Source organism: Quercus suber, unplaced genomic scaffold (genome assembly GCF_002906115.3).
Source record: "Quercus suber isolate HL8 unplaced genomic scaffold, Cork oak 2.0 scaffold_31, whole genome shotgun sequence".
Lineage (NCBI taxonomy): Eukaryota > Viridiplantae > Streptophyta > Magnoliopsida > Fagales > Fagaceae > Quercus > Quercus suber.
The window spans coordinates 1,350,186-1,370,424 of NW_027069496.1; the positions used below are offsets into that span (position 1 = coordinate 1,350,186).

Here is a 20,239-nt window from a genome sequence, read left to right on the forward strand (position 1 = left end):
AGGTATTGCATGGTCCTCGGACTCAAACCTATGGGGAAACTAGATACTTACAGTAAAATAGAAGTGATAGACAGAACCAAGGCATTGCATGGTTCTCGGACTCAAGCCTATGGGAAAACTAATTACACCATTATATCTGGGTACTAAACATAACCAAGGTATTGCATGGTCCTCGGACTCAAACCTAAGGGGAAACTAGATACTTACAGAAAAATAGAAGTGATATACAGAACCAAGGCATTGCATGGTCCTCGGACTCAAGCCTATGGAAAAACACATCACACCATTATATCTGGGTACTAGACAGAACCAAGGTATTGCATGGTCCTCGGACTCAAACCTAAGGGGAATCTAGATACTTGCAGAAAAATAGAAGTGATAGACAGAACCAAGGCATTGCATGATCTTCGGACTCAAGCCTATGGGAAAACTAATCACACCATTATATCTGGGTACTAGACAGAATCAAGGTATTGCATGGTCCTCAGACTCAAACCTTTGGGGAAAGTAGATACTTACAGTAAAATAGAAGTAATAGACAGAACCAAGGCATTGCATGGTCCTCGGACTCAAGCCTATGGGAAAACTAATCACACCATTATATCTGGGTACTAGACAGAACCAAGGTATTGCATGGTCCAAGGACTCGAACCTATGGAGAAAATAACTATCTGTAGAAAAACCAAAGCGTTACCCAGATTTAAGCTATAATACGGTCCTTAGATTTACATTTGAAGGATAACAGGCGGTCTCATGAGACTAACTCTGGAATAGAATACAAGTATTGAGCAAAATATTAAAGTAAGGCAAGTAAAAGAAAATATCCATAGTTGGAAGCAAAATATTGAGCATTCAGTTCAAACAGAAAATATACAGTTTCATTACAACGCCACCGAGGCAAGAAACAAAATGAAATAAAAGAGAAAGTAAACAGAACTATCCTATGTCATATGCCAGTCTCCCCAACTCAGTAGGCAAATTAACTCGATAAGCCGATCAAAAGGCTTTAACCAACGCCTAAGAGCCTTGTCTCGAAGGGTCCATGGGCATGGCCGAGGAGTCCGCAGGAGGTCTCGCCACATCTTGGGGCATTTCCTGACCCTCGGTTCTAACTCCCCCCAATGCTCTCTGGGCCTCAACCTCCTCGGGGGGTTTGTCAGCTGAAGATGTATTCTCGGCGGTCTTATTATGGCTCTCACTTGCTGGTAATGCGGACCCCTCCTCGGGAGCAGCAGGGGCAGTCTCGCGAATTGCAATGGGGTAATATACCCTGTCCTCCCTTCTAAGGTCAGACGAGGCATCCACTCCTGCTTGGTTGAGGGCTTCATGCCAGGTCTCAGAACAAAAGTGCCTGCACACTGCAGGAACTTGAGCTTGAAGGGTGGCTTCAGTCTTAGCCACCCCATTTGCGAAAGCCTCTTCCTCCGCCTGTTCTACATAGCGCTCAGCGTCTATTCTTGCAAACACCGCCTTATCTTTGGCTCTCACAGGCTCGTCCCTGGCATACTCGGCAATGCTTTTCTCATTGATTGCCTCGGCCAACTTTTTCTTCAGGTCGGCAACATCCTCTTTGGCAGCTTGTAGGTGACCCTCAACATCTTGCAAGTGCTTGGTCTGATCCTCAGCTCGCTTCCTAGCCGCGGCTAAGTCGGAGGCAGCATTGTCCCTGGCCTTTGTCAGCTCCTCCAGATTCTCGGTCGCCTTTTTTAGGTCGGCCTCAGATCTCTTAAGGGTATTGGCAACTTTCAAGAACTTGTCACGCTCTTGCGCTAAGGCGCTACTCTGGCCATCGACCTCCTCGTCCAACCTGAAAAGGGCCTGGATAGCCTGCCAATAAAAATAAGTAACTCCGTAAAGAGAAGGAAAGGTGCTAAGTAGCAAAGTTCAAATAAAGTAAATAGGTACTAGGGGACCCACCATGCCTAGATATCTCTTAAGGTTAAGAATAACCTCTGGCCCTCTCATATTTCCTAGCTCGGCCATTTCGGTAGGAAAGAGAAGAGACTTCTTTAGGGCGTCGGCTACGAGGGCCCCCTCAACTCCTCGAGATTCCCGTATCAATGCATCATCCATCAGGGGTTGATCATACAGCATGGCAACGGGCAGCCAGGCTTGGGCCTCAGACTGCTGGACGATCTCCTTACCTTTGCGTTGACCACCGAGCTTCAGTTGCTTCGGAGGCCTGCGGAGTCCACCTACCTTGGGCGGGGAGTGGGATTTGCTCCCATCCATTGGGTTCTTAACCTTGGAAGGTCTCTTCCTTTTTGGGTCATAAGACTCGGTCTGAGGGTCTGATACTGAAGGGGTAGGGGATGACCTGGTGTGCACAGTTAAAAATTGGGGCGGAGGTGTTGAGGGCTTGGGCTGCGACTCTTTCGGTGCACCCTTCTTGGAGCTGCCTTCAAGCAAGTCAAGAAGACTGGTTTGGGGCTGTCTTTTTAAACCCATCTCGGCCTGAGTACCAACTCTTAGGGACCGAAGATCGGCTTCAGACAGATGAGGGTCTCCTAGATCACCAGAAGGATCCTCGAACTGATCAGCTAGGTTGAACACACTATATTCGTCCTCAGAAGAGCTCAGTTCAGCCACCTCCCCTGCCTTCTTAGATTGCCCTTCCTCGGTCTCCGTTACTTGGTGGGATGAGGAGGAACTTGCTAGCGGAATGCCTTCAGGTATGTGAGATCCCTCGAAAAATGCAAAACCGTCCTCCACCACCGTAATCTGCCTAAGCCGAGGGTCACGAGCTCTAATTACGTGCTCCAGGACTGGGAATGACTTTTGGGCTGGGTCGCATCCAAGGATTTTGTGAGCAGCTCTAACCTGGTTATCAGTTTCGTTCAGGAAAAGTTCCGTCCTAAGAACGGCCTCCAAATTTGCCTTGTTGACCATGTGGAAATGACGTGCGAAAGCGTGCGGATCTGCGAAAAGAAAAGCAAAACTCCTGTGGTTAATCAATCAAAGCAGATATGCAACTATAAGAAAAAAATAAAAATACTAAAACCTAGACCGTCTCCTACTTCGGATACCCTACCTGGTTCTCCCTCTACTGTTGGGCAGTAAAGACCGTTGTGCCACTCCCCCGACATTATGAGGAAATCTTGAGTCAACCCCTTATTAGAATCAGGAAGGCACTAGATAAGTCGGACCCTGTCGTCCCTCGTCTTCATATAGTACGTCTTACCCCTCAGGTGCTGAAGGTTGTAGCACCAGTTTACATCGTGGTGAGTCAAGCTCAGCCCCATTTTCTCATTCAAGGTGTCTACACACCCTAATATCCTAAATACATTCACGGCACACTAGGTAGGAGCCAGATGGAAATGCCTAAGGTAACCGCTAGTCACTGACCTCATAGGGATTCTCATCCCTCCCTCTACAAAAGCGACTATGGGGATCACGACTTCACCCTCGTTCCTCTTAATGTACCACTCCCCTTCTTCACAGTACCTCAAACTCACATTATTGGGTATCCCATAATCAACAATGAATTTCTTCATCATCTCGTCAGACTCAACCAACTTCTTAAACTTACCCATCCCCAAGGATGACTAGAAAATCCAGAAGAAGGAAAGAAAGAGTAGAATCAAAGAAAATTTGGTATTACCGGGAGAAGAAGACTTACAAAAATATGAAGATCCTCTTCGGGCAGTGTGTAAGTTGAACCAAATTCAAAGTATACACATCAATGGTCGTAAGCGCGAAAATGAGGAAACCAAACGGTTCAAACAAGTACTTATACTCCCCCTTAGGTTCCCCAAATGTAACCGCCTGCCCATAAAAGCAGGAGATCCCCACCAAATGATTACCATCACACCGTTGAAAGTGGGAAACGTGGAGCCACCAAAATTTAATGCGGGCGCACACTGAGGCTGCGTTTGGTTCGTGTAAAACGTTTTCCGGAAAATACATATTTTCCGGAAATGCTATTTTCCGGAAAAGGAAAATATATTCAGGTTGTTTGGCTGTCTCGGAAATCGTTTTACGGAAAATCAATTCCGGTGTTTGGTTCGGTCAAACATTTTACGAAAAATGCTTTCTGTTTTACGGAAAATCAATTCTCATGTTTGGTTGGGTCAAACATTTTACAAAAAATGAAATTTGTTTTTTACAGAAAATCAATTCCCATATTTGGTTTGTGGATCATTTTACAGAAAATATGAAATGCCTTGCAAATTTCTGCTCCTGCATTACCTAGACAAACCTGTAACAATACAAAACTAATCATCCACTTCAACATCAACATTAATCATCCAAATTCAAGCACTTGCATTGCCTAGACATATCTGTAACAATACAAAAATAATCATCCGCTTCAACATAAAAAATAATCATTTAAATATACCCATAATATTAATATAAAAACAGTCACATTAATCGTTCACTATTTTCATTACACCTCCATGGTGTACAAAAATAATACCTACTCGTGGTATCTGAACAGTACAAATACATAATTTAGGCAATTGTATTGTCCCAATAATACAAAATACTACATATATAATACAATGGTAGGTCAATACTAGTTTTACAACAAAAGTGAATTCCTAAAGCTACCATCATAGTCTACATGAAACAACCAAGTCAAAGTTGTGAGAAATGTGAGAAAAAAAAACTATCCAACCACATCTTTCACAGCCTAGCATTCTTGGCTAGAAATCCTCGTGCTACCTTCTCATTTTCACACAGATGGTCAAACGCAATTGCGAGCATTTCTTCGCTATACCCATCCGCCATCATAGCCATGATGCAACTAAGGCAAGAATTGCAGCTTTGGTTTTTTTCTTCATCTAACAAAATCACAAACACTGTGGTCTAAGAGGTATGTAAATAAAAACAGCCACAAACAAAAAACATCCAAACCACATTTATAACGAATACCAAATACGTTGCCAAATGAAATTAATGAGAACATTTTGCAACAGCCAAAAGAAGCCAAAAAGTTTTTCAAAATCATGAACCACTCATCACCAGTAAGAGGAATTCCAGACAATAGAAGTTTTGCATGAGCTCAACTCGGACATAGCAAAATAATCACTAGAAAGAAAGCTCCTAAATATAAACTATAATTGAATGAAATTAGCATTGGAGCTTGAATCTTCACAAGTTTGTCACAATAAAGCAACTTAAAGCTTCTAAGTTGTTGATGACATATCTTAATTTCTTTCAGAAATCCGCAGCTTCTGAGTGTAAGATTTTCAAGTAGAAGTAGTTTAGAAACATGGTTTCCAAGCCAATCATCTGTAATGGTTGTGTAATGTAAAATTAAAATCATCAAACTCAATTTCACAAGAACCAGTTGAGTTAAAATGTAAAAAAGATTGCAGATGGGATGCATATATCAATCACAATATTCCTTAATCCTTCGCAACATTCGTGTGTCAAGTCCTCAACTAGAGTCAAACTTGGGATCAAATCCTAAAACTTGAAAATTTAAAGCCCGCTAAGTTCAACACAACACAATTAATTGATTTAGTACTTATTGTTTTTTGACAAACTATAGAACTTGTTATAGATCCTATAAAGGTAACAGCCACATTTCCATTCTTCTCCAAATCAAACAACCAACTCATTGACAACAACCATTCAATTAAAAGTTCACATCTTAAAATTTCACTCTCATCAGCATTCAAATCCTATAAGAGTACCTAAATAATTGTGCAAGTCTCAAACCAAATTTTTAGATGCCTACATTCTCTTTAAAATAATCCTCAGATTTTCTAGTAAATATTTATATAAATAAATAAAAATATATAAATATTTATGTAAATAAATAAATAAATAAATAAATATATATATATATATTTATAATGCGATCCGATCGGGATGTAGATCGGAGGCAAGGTGAACGGCGGTGATGAAAACTCACCGTGGGTGGATCGGTGTGGTGGCTGGATCGGAGGCTACGATCTCAGGAAATCAACGGTGCGAAGCTGCGATCTCTGGGTTTCTCGGTGTGGATCGGCGATCTCCGGTGCGAAGTTGCGATCTCTGGGTTTCTCGGTGTGGAACGGCGATCTCCGGTGCGAAGGCTGCGATCTCTGAGTGGTGGAACGGCATTTCCTCGGCGAGGTGGTGATTTCTTTCTCGGCATGGTCTCGGCGTGGTCTCGGCGTGGAGCTCTGGTCTCGTCTTTCTCAGCGTGGAGCTCTTCTTTCTTCGAGTTTCTCTGGCTCTTTCTCTTTTGTGCGTGACCCGGAAATGGTTTGAAGTGAAAATGAGAGTGTAAAACCATTTCCGGGTCAAGGGAGTAAATTTGGTCAACTGAAATCATATTTTCTGGAAATCTTTATTTTCTTTGTCTTCCAAACAGTGGGCTGAGGTGGTAAATGATTTCCGGAAATCATTTACCACCAAAACAAACACAGCCTGAGTCTCGAAACTCCAAAACGTACATCGGGCAGTCGAAAAGTCGCCAGCATTAACGCGGGCCGAAGTGGGGCAATTCGCCTAGAGGGCCCGTGGATATCAAAACCCTCCCCCCTGTCCGAGAGAACGTGCAGCAGGATTTTGAGGGGCTATTGTGGGGCCCGTGGGCCTGATAGCCTCAACCCATCTTGTAGTAGGCCCAAGACCCACGCCGAGGAAGGATGACCATCCGAGACTAATTTAGGGAGAGACTCTTTTTTGGATCCACGCCGAGGACCTCTTCGTCCTCGGCATACTGAGGATAATTTTAGGTGGGGACAAGCCCAGAGCAAGCTGTCACCTCCACACTTAATACATTCACCTAACTCCTCTGGCCGCATTAATAGGGATGTAACCCCTTAGCAGGGCGACGTTGATCAAGGTGAACCACTTGAGTGCTGATAAGGCCTCTGATGGGACGGACGGTCAGAAGGAAGGCAAATGGATAATCAACAGATGGAAGAACAAGATAGGACGATAAAGACTATATAGGAGGAGCGAGTAAAGTAAAAGGGAGAGGAAGAAGCTCCTCGGCCACGAGCCGAGAAGCATCCCCCAGTTGTAAATTGGTCTTAGTATCTTTCAATAAAAAAAGGAGTTCATGACTGGTGAAGGCCGGCAAGTGCCTAAACCTTCGATCCACTCTCTACAAATTCATTGTTCTGGGTTCGTTGGGCCTTGGGAACCCATATGTTTTTGGGTTACAAAAATGGACCTTACAGTACCTACTTGCTAAAGACAATATATCTATTCTCTAAAAACTTCTAAGAATAATAATGAATATCATCATCTTCCAACAATAAACAACTGAGTTTTGCTAAGAAATTTAAAATAAATAAAAAATAAAATAAAAAAAAGATAACAAAAGCCTTGTGTCATTGAATATCATCATTCTAACTTTCTAAGAATTTTTATCATTTAAAACTCAAAATACATAAAGAAAATTTTTAGGATGTTAAAATTTAGTATGAGTAATTTAGACATTACAAAATAAAATATTTTAAGAATCATAAGCTTTCATTAGGGTTTAACTGAAAGAATAACAATATGACATATTTGCTCTTTTCCAAAATATTAAGAGAAAAATTGCATGATTTTAAAGTTTAAGGAAGAATTGTAAACTACCCCAAACATAAAGGATGAAAAATGTTTTTTTCCTAAGTTTTTGTTTTTGTGTGCAAAACTATGTGTTTTTACTTAAAATATCGTGTAAATAAAAAATATACAAAAAGTCAACCTTGAAAAATTGTATGTGGAATAGTGAATTTTGGCTCAACAAAGTTGATTAAACCAACAAAATATTTCTAAAAACACAACAGAATAACACAACATTTTCATAATACCTTTATAATTTTGTTATATTTTATTTTAACTTGTAAAGAATTGACAGGTTAGCAGTTTTGAAAATACTGTGACAACATCAAGATGTCTTAACATTTTTCACACAAAAAAATGTAATGTCTGTGACATTTTCACAACAAATCATAAGTAATAGGTTACTACAAGTTGTTATTAGGGGGCAAAAAAGTGGTTTAATTGGTAAGTTTAAATTAGAACCAATAACAATTTACCATATTTGATTTGTTATGAAAATGTTGTGAAAATTATTGTGGACAGTCCAAAAATAATATAGCAAATATACTACAACTTTATGCATTCACAAAAAAAAAAAAAAAAAAAAAAAAAAAGATGACCTTTAAAAAATTGACACCTTAATAATTGTGAAAATATTATAAAAATGTGTTGTGTCAGTATAACTATGTATGTACATATAAATATTTAAAAGAAAAGACAAAAAGAGCACAAGCAAAACCAGCATACTGTGGAAAAAAGGAAAAAAAGAAAAAGAAAAAGAAAAAGAGGCCAATGAACGGTGCAGATTGTCAAATATAATTGTGAAAATATTGTAAGAATTGTTTAGTTAGTGTAACTGAATATATACATATAAATAATAAATATTTAAAAGAAAAGACAAAAAACAAAAAGCACAAACAAAACCGGCAGAAAAAAAAAAAGAAAAAAAAAAAAAGAGACGAATGCATAGTGCAGGTTGAACAAACCAAATGCACTATACACAATTACTGTTTGCGCATTGATGCTTTTTTATATATAGATATGTCAATTGATATAAATATTTAAAAGAAAAAAAAAAGTACAAACGGATGATTGAAAAAAAAAATTGAGATCTCAAAAATTGTAAAAATATTGTGATAAAAAAGAGTGTTATAACAATTTCACAAAACATTTATTTTTATTTATGGTTGGTTACAGTTTCATATTTTATTATTTTATTTTGACTTATAAGAAATTGACATCTCAATAATTGTGAAAATATAGTGAAATTTGTTATGTCAATATAACAATATATATGTTAGTTGATATAAATATTTAAAAGAAAGAAAAGTACAAATGAACGACTTAAAAAAAAAACCACTGTAGTTACTATAGTACCACTTGAACAAACCAAAGTGGCACTGTTTGCGCATCCGCTCTTTTTATATATAGAAAAAAATCATTCTCAATAGCTTTAAATGCATTCCTTATTCCTCATTCCCTTTAAATGCATTTTTTATACATCTAATATATTATATCTTTTTATTTTTATCACATTAAGTTATTTCATTGAGTTACAAAAGATTTAGCCCCTTTAAATAAGTTCTTATTGCATAAATGTGAAAATAATGCGAGGATTTTATATATAAAAGTCACTTTTATGTAAGAGAAATGCATAATACAGACAGCGATAAACAGTGGCGGAGCCAGAATTTGACCTTAGGGGGGGCAAAATTTATAACTAATATACATGTGTCTCCATAAACAAATACATATTGTGTACATAGCATACAACACATGAATCATATATACAAAATATTAACCAAACTTGACAATTAAATGCCAGTGATATGAATATTAAGTGATCATTCAATATTGAAAGATCTCCTAAAATCATTGCATATCATTATATTGTGTATATTTTATTAGGTTTTTTTTTTTTTTTTTTAATATATAGCCAAGTTGTATTGTAATTTTTTACATAGTCAAAATTCCATTAATAATTCTCATATAATGATACCAAAAAAAAAAAAAATGCAATAGCTACTATAGCTACAGTGCCACTTGAACAAACCAAAGTGGCACTGTAACAATTGTTCAAAACTTGGAGAAAAAAAATGGCTCGCTACACCAAAAAAGGCACTGTAAAAGCATTGCCTCTTCCTATATATTTAGTAGAAAAAAGAATACAAATCGATGATTGGAAAAAAAAAGTATATATTGAACAAATCAAAAGTACTATAGCTTTTACACATTCACTTAACAAGTGTCACAACATTTTCACAAAACATTTATTTTTAGTTGTAATTGGTCACAGTTTCATATTTTATTATTTTATTTTTACTTATAAGAAATTAGCACTTCAATAATTGTGAAAATATTATGAAATTTGTTGTGTCAGTATAACAATATATATAAAAGGAAAAGAAAAAAAAAAGACAAATAAAAGATTGAAGAAAAAAAAAACTATAGCCATTGTAGCTATAGTACTGCTTGGTACAGTGGCTACTAAAAAAGAAGTAGCTCAACAAAATGGCACTGTAGATGAATAGTAAAAAATATTGTATGAACAGTGCCAAAACACTGTACGCGCATTTGCGCTTTTATATATAAGATAAGAAAAAAGAGCACAAATTGATGATTGGAAAAAAAAAAGTACACATTGAACAAACCAAAAGTACTGTAACTTTTACATATTCACCTAACAAATGTCACAACATTTTCACAAAACATTTATTTTCAGTTGTGGTTGGTCATAGTTTCATATTTTATTATTTTATTTTTATTTATAAGAAATTGACACCTCAATAATTATGAAAATATTGTGAAATTTGTTGTATTAGTATAATAATATATATATAAAAGAAAAAAAATACAAATGGAAGGCCAAAAAAAAAAACTGTAACCATTGTAGCTACAATATCGCTTGGTACTGTAGCTATTATTCCAAAAAAAGAAGAAGACAAAGTGCCTCACCAAAATTGCAATGTAGATGAATAGTGGAAAACGTTGTGTGCACAGTGGCAAATCACTATAGTAGCATAGCCGCTTTTTATATAGTTAATAAATAAGATAGTCAGTATTTTGTTTTCTCTCATACAAATTAATGGGAGATATCTTTCATTCAACCACCATGTGTTTCACCAAGTCATTTTTTTTCTTTCCTATAAAAGAAAAAAGAAAAAGGAATTTAAGTCATTATATATATATATATATATTACTGAAACTTAGGTTCGGGTTTGCTGGTTTCCCTGACTAAGGTTCTTTTGAATTCACTAAACTTTTGGGCTTTGATGACTGGGTCTTTGATATGTTCTATGAGATCTAGGAGGAGCTCTTCATGCTTAGAAAGGACATTGATAGTTTTGTTCCTACAACAACTATCCATGCAAGGTATGGGTTCATCTGAGCCACTAGAGGTGCTAGAAGAAACTCTAGAGGGTTCAGAGGATGACTGGTAGATCTGTCAGATCTTACTACTAGAGGACTCACTATCTGAGTGGTCAAGTTCTAGGAGTTTAAAGATCTCATTTTTGTTGGTTTGGTCATTAACAAGGGTGTTGATAAGGGATTTAGCCTTAGCTTTACACTCTTTTCTGAAATGACATTTCTTTTCACAGTTGAAGCATTTTTCTGATGCTTTTGGGACAAACTGGCCTGTGGATTTGGATTTACCTTTCTTATAGAAATCATTGTTGCTATACTTCTGTTTTCTATAATACTTGGCTAAAGTTTTCTTCCTGTGAAAGTCCTTAGAGGATTCCTTGCCTCTGTATTTGGACTTTTTCTTGGGAATGACAAAAGGTAAGCCATACTATGTACAGAAGTTTCCTACTTCGTACTTGGCTTTGCCTTTGCTGGCTTTACTCTGGATTTTGAGATCTCTGCATATCTTCATTCTTTCACTTCGAATGGTGCTAGAAATGTCACCATAATTTAGGTTATTATAATCTATGACATCTAAAGGGTTACAAAGGGTTTCCTTGACCTTTTCTCCAAAAAGGGTAGGTAAGTCATTGATGAATTTCTCCCTCCAAAATGGAGAGTTGCAATCACTTCTGTGCATGACTCTGGTAGTGAACACATCTTCGTACCACCTAAAGTCACCAAGGGTTCTACATCTAAGGTTACTTAATTGGTCGTAAATCCTAGATGTGATGTTGCTAGGTTTTCCTACGAATTGTTTCATGATCATATAGATCAGGGTATTGACTCCGTCGGGAACTCCACGTCCTATGTTTGTATCAAAGATGGGGAGTCCTTCCTCATCTTTCCAGACAACATTCTTGATGCCTTCCTTAGACTCATCTGTGAGGCAATTGTTCCACCATTGTAGAAGTTTGTTTGTGAATCCTAGGGCTATAAGCTCTATGACCTCAGTATGGGAATGTCCTTCACTGATGTAGTTGTTGGCTACCATGGTCATATGTTGGATCTTGTTTAGGATTTCCTGTTTAGATAAACCATCTATGTTCCACTCATAAAGTTTACCTGAAGACACAGAGAATTGGCTACTAACATTCCTTTCCTCATATTGGAGGTCAGGAGGGGTAAGTTTGGGATACCAATTCTTGGTGAAGCTGGTAAGGGTTACCTTGGGATTCTTATTCACTTGTAAACCCTTAAACTGGTATTCTAGATGTTCTATCTCTTTTTCATTGTTTGAAGAGGTTTTGCTAGAACTACTAGAAGCTGTGTGGATGTCTAAAACCTGTAGACGGGGATCAACGTTGGTTGAAGTGGTAACTGGGGAAGAGGTGACTGGTTCCTTCTTCACGAGTTCTTTAAGCTTTTGGTTGACGATTTCTAAGGCTGTTTTATCCTTAGGTCTAAGGCTGGGTTGCTTGGTGGTAGGAAGCTTGACTAGAGTTTTCTTTAGGGCTTGGAAAGATTTGTTAGGGTTTCCTAGCTGGACGATAACCTTGTTGTCTATCCTATCTTCTATCCTATCAAGCTGTTTTCCTATAACACCTAAACACTGGTTGGTATAGTTGTTCTGCTCTATGACCTTCTTGACTACTACTTCTTTTGGAGTGGTAGGAACTTTGAAGGGAGAGGCAACTAAATCACTTCCACGGTAGTTAAAGACTATAGCTTCTTAGGGTGGATGGTGTGATCTAACAACTTCTGGAGGCTTAGGATTACCACTAGTGTCCTTGCTAAGGGGTTTTGTCCAATTTGTCTTGGTGAGAACACAAGACTTTTTGTGCCATTGAAAGTGGTTCTCAAAATATTCAAAGAAAGGGACATTATTGGATATCTCTTTCATGAATGTTTTCCAATTTTCAAGAACTTATTTCTTTTGTTCAAGGATGTGGTTAGCTCTATAGGCTTCTCTTTTGAGTTTGTTTTCTTCTATCGCAAATTCTTTGCCTAGGGCAACTAGATCTGGGGTAAACTCTTTCTTGATGACAAGAAACTGCTGATCTATTCCATGTCCTGGATGAAAAGGATCTTGAGGTTCTTGTTGGTATGGGTCCAACATATCAGTGCTTGTTGGGGATGGGGCTTTCTGACTCTTGTTGTCTTTTTCCTTATCAACAACTGAATCTTGTTTGGTTGTATAGCAGGGTGTGCTAACTTGGGATATGGTCTGGACACCTTGGAACTCTAGTCCTAAGTCTCTTCTAGACTTGGGAAAAGGTGCTAGAGGTCTGGATGAACTACACTAGGATGCAGGTCTATCTCTAAGAGGGATAGGAAACTGGGGAATATGCTGGTGTAGATCTACTGGGGATCTAGACCTTAAGTCACCGTATCCTATGGGTGAATCTAAGGGTGTTCTAAGCCTAGACTAGTCAAAACTTAATCTAACCGTTCCATCGGCTAGTTGCTGGACAAAATCTAGATCTGGGTTCCTAGATGGTTGTTGGATCTGTAAATGGTGATTTTCATTTTCCAGAGTCCAATTGTCTGGGAAAGTGACCTCAGACCATTTCAGGGTCTTGGGAACCTGAATCTTGGAGTAAGGGTCTTTGGTTTGGATGAGAGTGGTTTCTCCCATCTTTTTCTTGTCAAGTGCTTGAACATTCATGTTCGTCCTCATGCACTTGTAATAAACTCTGTATATAAAGGCAACTTGTTGGACACCGTGTAACATGAGGGTTCCATGGGTCTTGATATTGAGGGTGAGGGTTTTCATGACATATGGGCAATTAATTCCTACAATAAAGTTAGGGAAGCAGTCAAAATGAACTGGTCCACTACTTAAACTGGCTTGAATGGTTCCTAAGAGGCTGTCATTAAACCTGATATGACGAGTGTCTCTGAGGGCCATTAAGAATAAACAATTTAAACCTTCTCTGAACAAGGGTTTGACTCCAACCTGGACTAAACTTATATGGAGAAAGTTGTGGTTTTCCTTCCTATGTGCTTTTAGGACAAAGGATGGTAATAAGTAGCATGTTTCATACTCCTTGTTGATGCTGTAAACTTGTTCTATAATTTTAACATGGTAATCTGTCTTGAAAGCCTTTTTCAAGGACCATGAAGATGACTTATAGATTTGGTTGGTGGGTACCTTAGGGATGTTCCATTCTCCTAGTTTTAGATCTGTATCAGATAACTCATAAGACTCCGAATTGAGAACTCCTTCATCTTCTTGGGGTATCTCAGGGAGGGATGTACTAGATGATCTAATGCTGGTAGAAGAGTTACTTCTAAAGAAGCTATTCATTGTTCTAGATTAAAAGCCTAGTTAAACAATTAACACCTAATTGCCTTTATCCTCAAACTTCTGGATCTATCCTTAGATCTGAAATAGGGGTACAACAAGACAATTGCCTAATCTCGTGCACACTCAACCTCTTATCGCCACAATCCTTTCCACAGTGTAAACACCCTAAGCGCCTGACACACGGCTAAATGGGCTGACCAACACGACAGGAGCGAATACTGGGTCTTACTGGGTTAACACAGCACAGATCTTGGTCTTACATGTTTCACCAGTACACATCTGCAACAAATATTGGGGATCTAAACAGAAACAAGAAGAAGCAGATAATTGGGATATAACTGAGTAACAAGAACAAATAATCACAGAATGATAAACAGATAAGTAAGAAGGAGGCTCAGCCTACGATCAAAAGTATAGTACAAAAGAAGAGATAATAAATGTAGAAGATGATGAATGGTAAAGGAAGAGTTATCAGAAAATAGATGTAAAACAAAATAAATCTGTTAGGAGATAACATGAATACAATTCAAAATAATGATAATAATGCGGAAAATAATGGATAACTATGGCTCTAATACCAAAAGGGGGCTAAGTTACATATACAGGGGGTGATGGGGAGAGGCCATCAGCTTACAAGATTGTAAGGGAGAGGGCACCCTTAGTTTGCACTTCAGTTTACACTTGCAACTACAACTGTAACCTGTACCTTTTATTTTCTTGTAAGCTGATGGCTTCTCCCCATCACCCCTTGTATTAGTAACTTACCCCCCTTTTGGTGTATATATATATATATAGATATATATAATGGGAAGTTATTCAATACTCCTTGAATAATCCTCTCTCCTCTCACATGAATGATGGGGCTTAAATTTAATTAGTAAGACCTATTAAGATGTGTCAGGAAAATAAATTGCTCCCTATGTACTAAATCATATATAAGAATTTAATGTGAAGCTTCCTTCTTTATGCGGGGATAAGTTATTGTGAAGCTTGCAATATACTGGTTATGGGTTTATCAAGAAAATAGGACACTTGCTTTTTATTTGACTTTGATAGTTCATTTGCTTGCTAGGATTTTAGATTCTATAACTTAGGCAGGTTATTATTGATTTCTGAATTCCTTCCTGGGTTCACAATTTCAGTTGAGAAGTGCCATTGATCTGAAAAGGCACTACAAGAAGGGTGATTCAAAATCCAAAACATTGCTCAAGTATTTCCTGGCAAGTCTATTTGTAATTTTTAGACTAAAAGTATAGTATGTGATATCTTGGAGCTCTAACTAGGACTCTGTGTATATTCTCCTTTGGGGTGGTATACATTTTGTTATTTAGGCTTGGCTAATTCATACCCCTTTTTGTCTTTTGACAATTAGATCGGGGATGATGATAGTGTCAACATCATACTCTTCACAGTTAGACTAACGAGGAAAGAGAGAAAGGAGGAAACAATTGCAGCTGAGTTGTTATCTGATCGTACCCTTGCTGACTACAGGTAAGATATGCAACACTATCTTGTGTTTGGGTCGTAAACCATATGACCATATCACAACATGATGTGTGAATTTAAAGGGTAAAAAGAATGTGGTGTTGTCATTCGTAAAAATGTGTTCGTTTGCCTATATAGAATGGTTGTTTAAGATGAAATCAGCTGAGGGAGTAATCTAAAATGTTATAATAGCATGCTTATCTCAGTTGTCATCTTCAAATGGACTCAAACAAAAAAAAAAACTTAAGACAGACATAATTTGTGAAGAAGACAGCTATGATTTGAAGCATGGTCATCATATATAACAGTGTAAAAATGTGAGAGAGAATATAGTATTTATGCTTTGTGTTTCTAGATATTATATCCAGCAGAAACTTCCATCTTGACTCACCCCCTTATAAGCAAAAGCTAATTTTGAGTCCTCTATTGTGCACCCTATACGATTCCATTGCTACATATAACCAAATTGGAATAATTTTGAATATATTTTAGGAAGTTGTTACTTTGTCCTTGGCTATGTGAAGAGCACAATCAATTATTTCTACAATAATCTGTGTTTGTATTTGATTTACTTCTATTGGGATAGCCAAAATTTCTCTATGAAATGAAGCTTTAATTTCAATTTGTAATGTATCTTTGCTTTGTTTTCCTTTATTAATCTTCCTCTATTTTAATCTCTATGTACAGTAAGAAGGCAAAAAAAAAAAAAGTTCAATCCCAATGTGTCCCATATGGGTTCTTTCATCTACATATGCGAAGGAATTGAAGAAAAACAGGGATTGCAGTGGCAGGGGAATGCTTCTTAGAGTACTGAAACAGCTACATACAGTTGGGTTTTAGCTGATGCTCTTGCGTCTTCTGCTTCTCGTTCTTCAACTTATTCTTCTTCATCCGTGAACTTGCCTGAAACATTCTCTCAGTTTTGTCCATTTGGAGGCAGGAATTGAGTGGGAACAAGAAAGACCGTGAACAGAGAAGTAGAAAATGGAAAACTAAACGAACTACATTAACTGGGCCAAACCTAGTGGGTTGAACGAGTAAGAAATTTTTTTTTTTTTTTTTTTCATCTGTGTAATACCTTAAAATTAGTTAACGACATCATCAAATTAACTATTTTCCACATGTAATTGCAACCTAGATTTTTTTTTTTTTTTTAATGGAATAGAATTTGAACTTATGTCATTGACACTATTGTAATTGTTCTCATCATCATGCTAAGACATTAATCCATTTTTGGTGTAAATAGATTCGAACTCCATATCTATAATTTGACGATAAAAGATTTTCTAGTTGAGTTAACTATAACATCAACAAAAAAAAACTTAAATGGTCTATTAAATCTTTTTTTTTTTTTTTTTTTTACTTGGGGGATTAATAATATTTAACATTAAGGAAACCAAAAGCAGAACTATAAAGACAGGAAATGGATCCCACCAGGGCCGCCACTGATATGGTAGTTTTAGGATTTATTACATCCATCGACACCATCATTACTGTGAAGATTAGTGATACTCTCCTCTCTTCTAAGAAAGTACAAGGCCTGACAACTTTTTGGAGTTTTTAACTAGTGTGAAAATTATGTTAATTTGAACAAATTATAATTCACGGTTTTTTTTTTTTTTTTTTTAAAGATAATGCAACAATACACAAAACATACTGTATATATTTTGTATTAACTTAGGCTTGATTTTCTCTAAATAAATTTTAATTGAATTAGGTTTATCCTTTTCTATATATTGTCTATTTGATATATTGATTAAACTCATTAAATATACGCTAAATTACACATTATACTCAAATTTTGCATTGTTCTCAACTCAGTGCTTTTATTTTCCCTTTTTTTTTTTTTTTTTTTGGTTTTAATTTGAATACTTTAATTTTCATTCATTTTCAATTTAGCTCTCCCATTCGATCTACCTCATAGAATTCATTAAAACAACTTCATTTTAGAAAGTGAAAATTGTAATACTTATGGTGAGATTGGACAAAATTGACAGAATGACTAAATTGATACTAGATTACAGTTGAAAGAATAAAATGGGGGAAATGAAATTTAAATGTCTAATTTGAAAATATATTAAAGTTATGCATTTTGTAGTTTAAACTTGAATAAATATGTATAAAAACAACTTTTTATTGATTTTTCTTGATTATTGCAAAGGATCATTGCACATAGAGATATGAACTAATAAATCTCTCTCTCTCTCTCTCTCTCTCTCTCTCTCTCTCTCTCTCTCTCATTTATTTTGAGAAAAAATAAATAAATGACATAAAATTGACCAAGATTACATGATTTCTACATATTCATTCTGGCTTAGTTTAATAAAGGGAACTAGATAACATTATTGTAACACATTCAATGACCACACATTCAGTTTGCAGTTTTGCAATTTGCATCATAAAAATTATATAGTCCATAATTCTAAGACTACAACTTTACAAGTATTCAGAAGCTTTGAACAATGACAAGACTTGGTGAAAACGATTGACGCTAATTGAACGAAAGATATGTTAAAATTATAGGATGTCTTAAGTCTTAACCAATCAATATATATATATATATATAGAGAGAGAGAGAGAGAGAGAGAGAGAGAGAGAGAGAGAGAGAGAGAATTTAATTATAAATTTAATCTTGAATAATATTGTTATAAATAAATAGCTTTTGTTGAATTTTTTCGATCATTGTAAGCATACTAATTTCTTTTAATAATAGAATATTTGAGGAAAGAGAAACAAATGACATAAAACTAACCCAAAATCTTGATTGTTGCATGTTTAATCTAGCATGAATAATAGAGGGACCCGGATAACATAATATCTACACATTATGTCTGCAACTCCGTAATCAGTATCAAACTAATGATGGAGCTAGAGGGGGTCAGGGGGGCCATGGCCCCCCTTGAATTTTTGAAAATCCTACTAATAGTGCTATTAAATCTAAAAATTACCTTAAATTCTCACTAATTTTACTTAAATGGCCCCCTCAAGATTTTGAAAAAAAAAAGATTGATTTTAGTTCCTCGTTGGCAAAATTACTCCTCTTTAAATCCATTGGGCCTCCTTCAAATTTCAAAAATAGTTCAAAAAGACCCTTTAACAAAACAAAACCAAAAAAAAAAAAAAAAAAATCCAGCCCATTCATTGCCCATAGCCTGTCCAAATTTATACAAACAACAACCAAAATTTCAACAAATCCCAAATCAGCATATTATCCACCAAAAAGAAAAATCCTTTGTCAGTCAGGTCTCTTATAAATTCAAATATCAGTCATTTAGAGCTATAGGCAGTTGCACCACGCAAACCCTTGTTTTTATACTAGAACACAAAATTCCCAAAGTTTAGACAGGCTATTGCGTTTTCTATAAATGCAAAAATTTGGCATTTTAGAAACGAAGTATTGTTGAGCTTTTTTAAAAATGCAATTTTAAAACTCATCACAAACGAGAAGATATTTGGTATCAAATGATACCATGTCAGCAATATCAAAATACAATAACTGTGAGATATTTTAACAAAAAATAACTAACCCACTAACAAGTGAAAGACATGTGTTAGTGGATAGTTATTTTTGTACACATGTCTCTTTTTTATTGAATTTTGTTATGAATAATGTGCTATTATTTGTAAAATACTTTTTTCCATCACAACGCAGATTTGAAGGGTGTAAATACTTAAAATATCCTCGTAACTTTTCTAAATGACGAAAATATCAGTTGCTTAATGACTTCTACCTGCTACATCTCGTTGTTCTCAAATTCTCAATGCAAGTTGTAGAACACCATCACAGCAAAAGCTCTAATGGTAGTTGAGAAACACTAGGCAAAAGCTTCTAAACCTGGTTTACCCAAATGGCACACAACTGGAAATAGAAGGAAGATGCGTTGGCAAAGCCTCAATTGCACCATTTGCAAGCTCAATCACCCCAGTTGCAGAACGCCATTGTTGCAGGTAGGATCTTTCTGTCTTTTTCTCTAAATAATTTTTCATTGAGTTCTTTGTGGTTTTGATTTCAACTTTTCCAAAAAAAAAAAATGGTTGTTTAGAATGGCAGTCTTACTAGGAAAGTTTTTGGGAAATTATAATATTACTTATTATATTATATTGAGAAGTGCTACATTCATAATATTATCACAATAAATCATAGGTAGTAAGTTGTTATTAGTTCTAATTTGAACTTACTACTAATATTATTTTTTTTTGTTTATTAATAATAACTCGCCACTTAAAATTTGTTGTGATAATGTTGTGAAAATATTGAGGTCGCATTTCTCATATTTAAAAAACTCACTATAATTTGTCTAAAATTAATGCTTTGAATTTACCTTGTCCTTGATATTAGAATTATGTCCTTTTTGGTAATTTAGCCTAAAAACAATAATTTTTCACAAATGGTCAATGGACAAAACGCTTTTTTTTTTCTTCTTTTTTAAAGTTTTACCCAACGCTTGCATGTAGTTTTAAAAGAACAAAGTTTCTCTCCAAACTAGTTTGGAGAGAAACCCTACAAACTCATCATATATCTTTATATTGATTATGAGTTTTGAAAATCTAATCGTTAAATTATATGTTCTTATTACATACTTAATGCTTACAAAATTTCAAGAAGATCAAACATCGATTGCT

At 36.1% G+C, this 20,239-nt stretch overlaps 1 long non-coding RNA gene across 1 annotated transcript; it reads left to right on the plus strand.

The window, feature by feature from the left end:
* Positions 1-15,271: 15,271 nt before the first annotated feature.
* On the plus strand, positions 15,272-16,378 carry LOC136066340 (uncharacterized). The gene is made up of 3 exons (XR_010627789.1): positions 15,272-15,351; positions 15,504-15,622; positions 16,304-16,378. It is a non-coding gene; the product is annotated as an uncharacterized LOC136066340 (long non-coding RNA).
* The last annotated feature ends 3,861 nt before the right edge of the window (positions 16,379-20,239 follow it).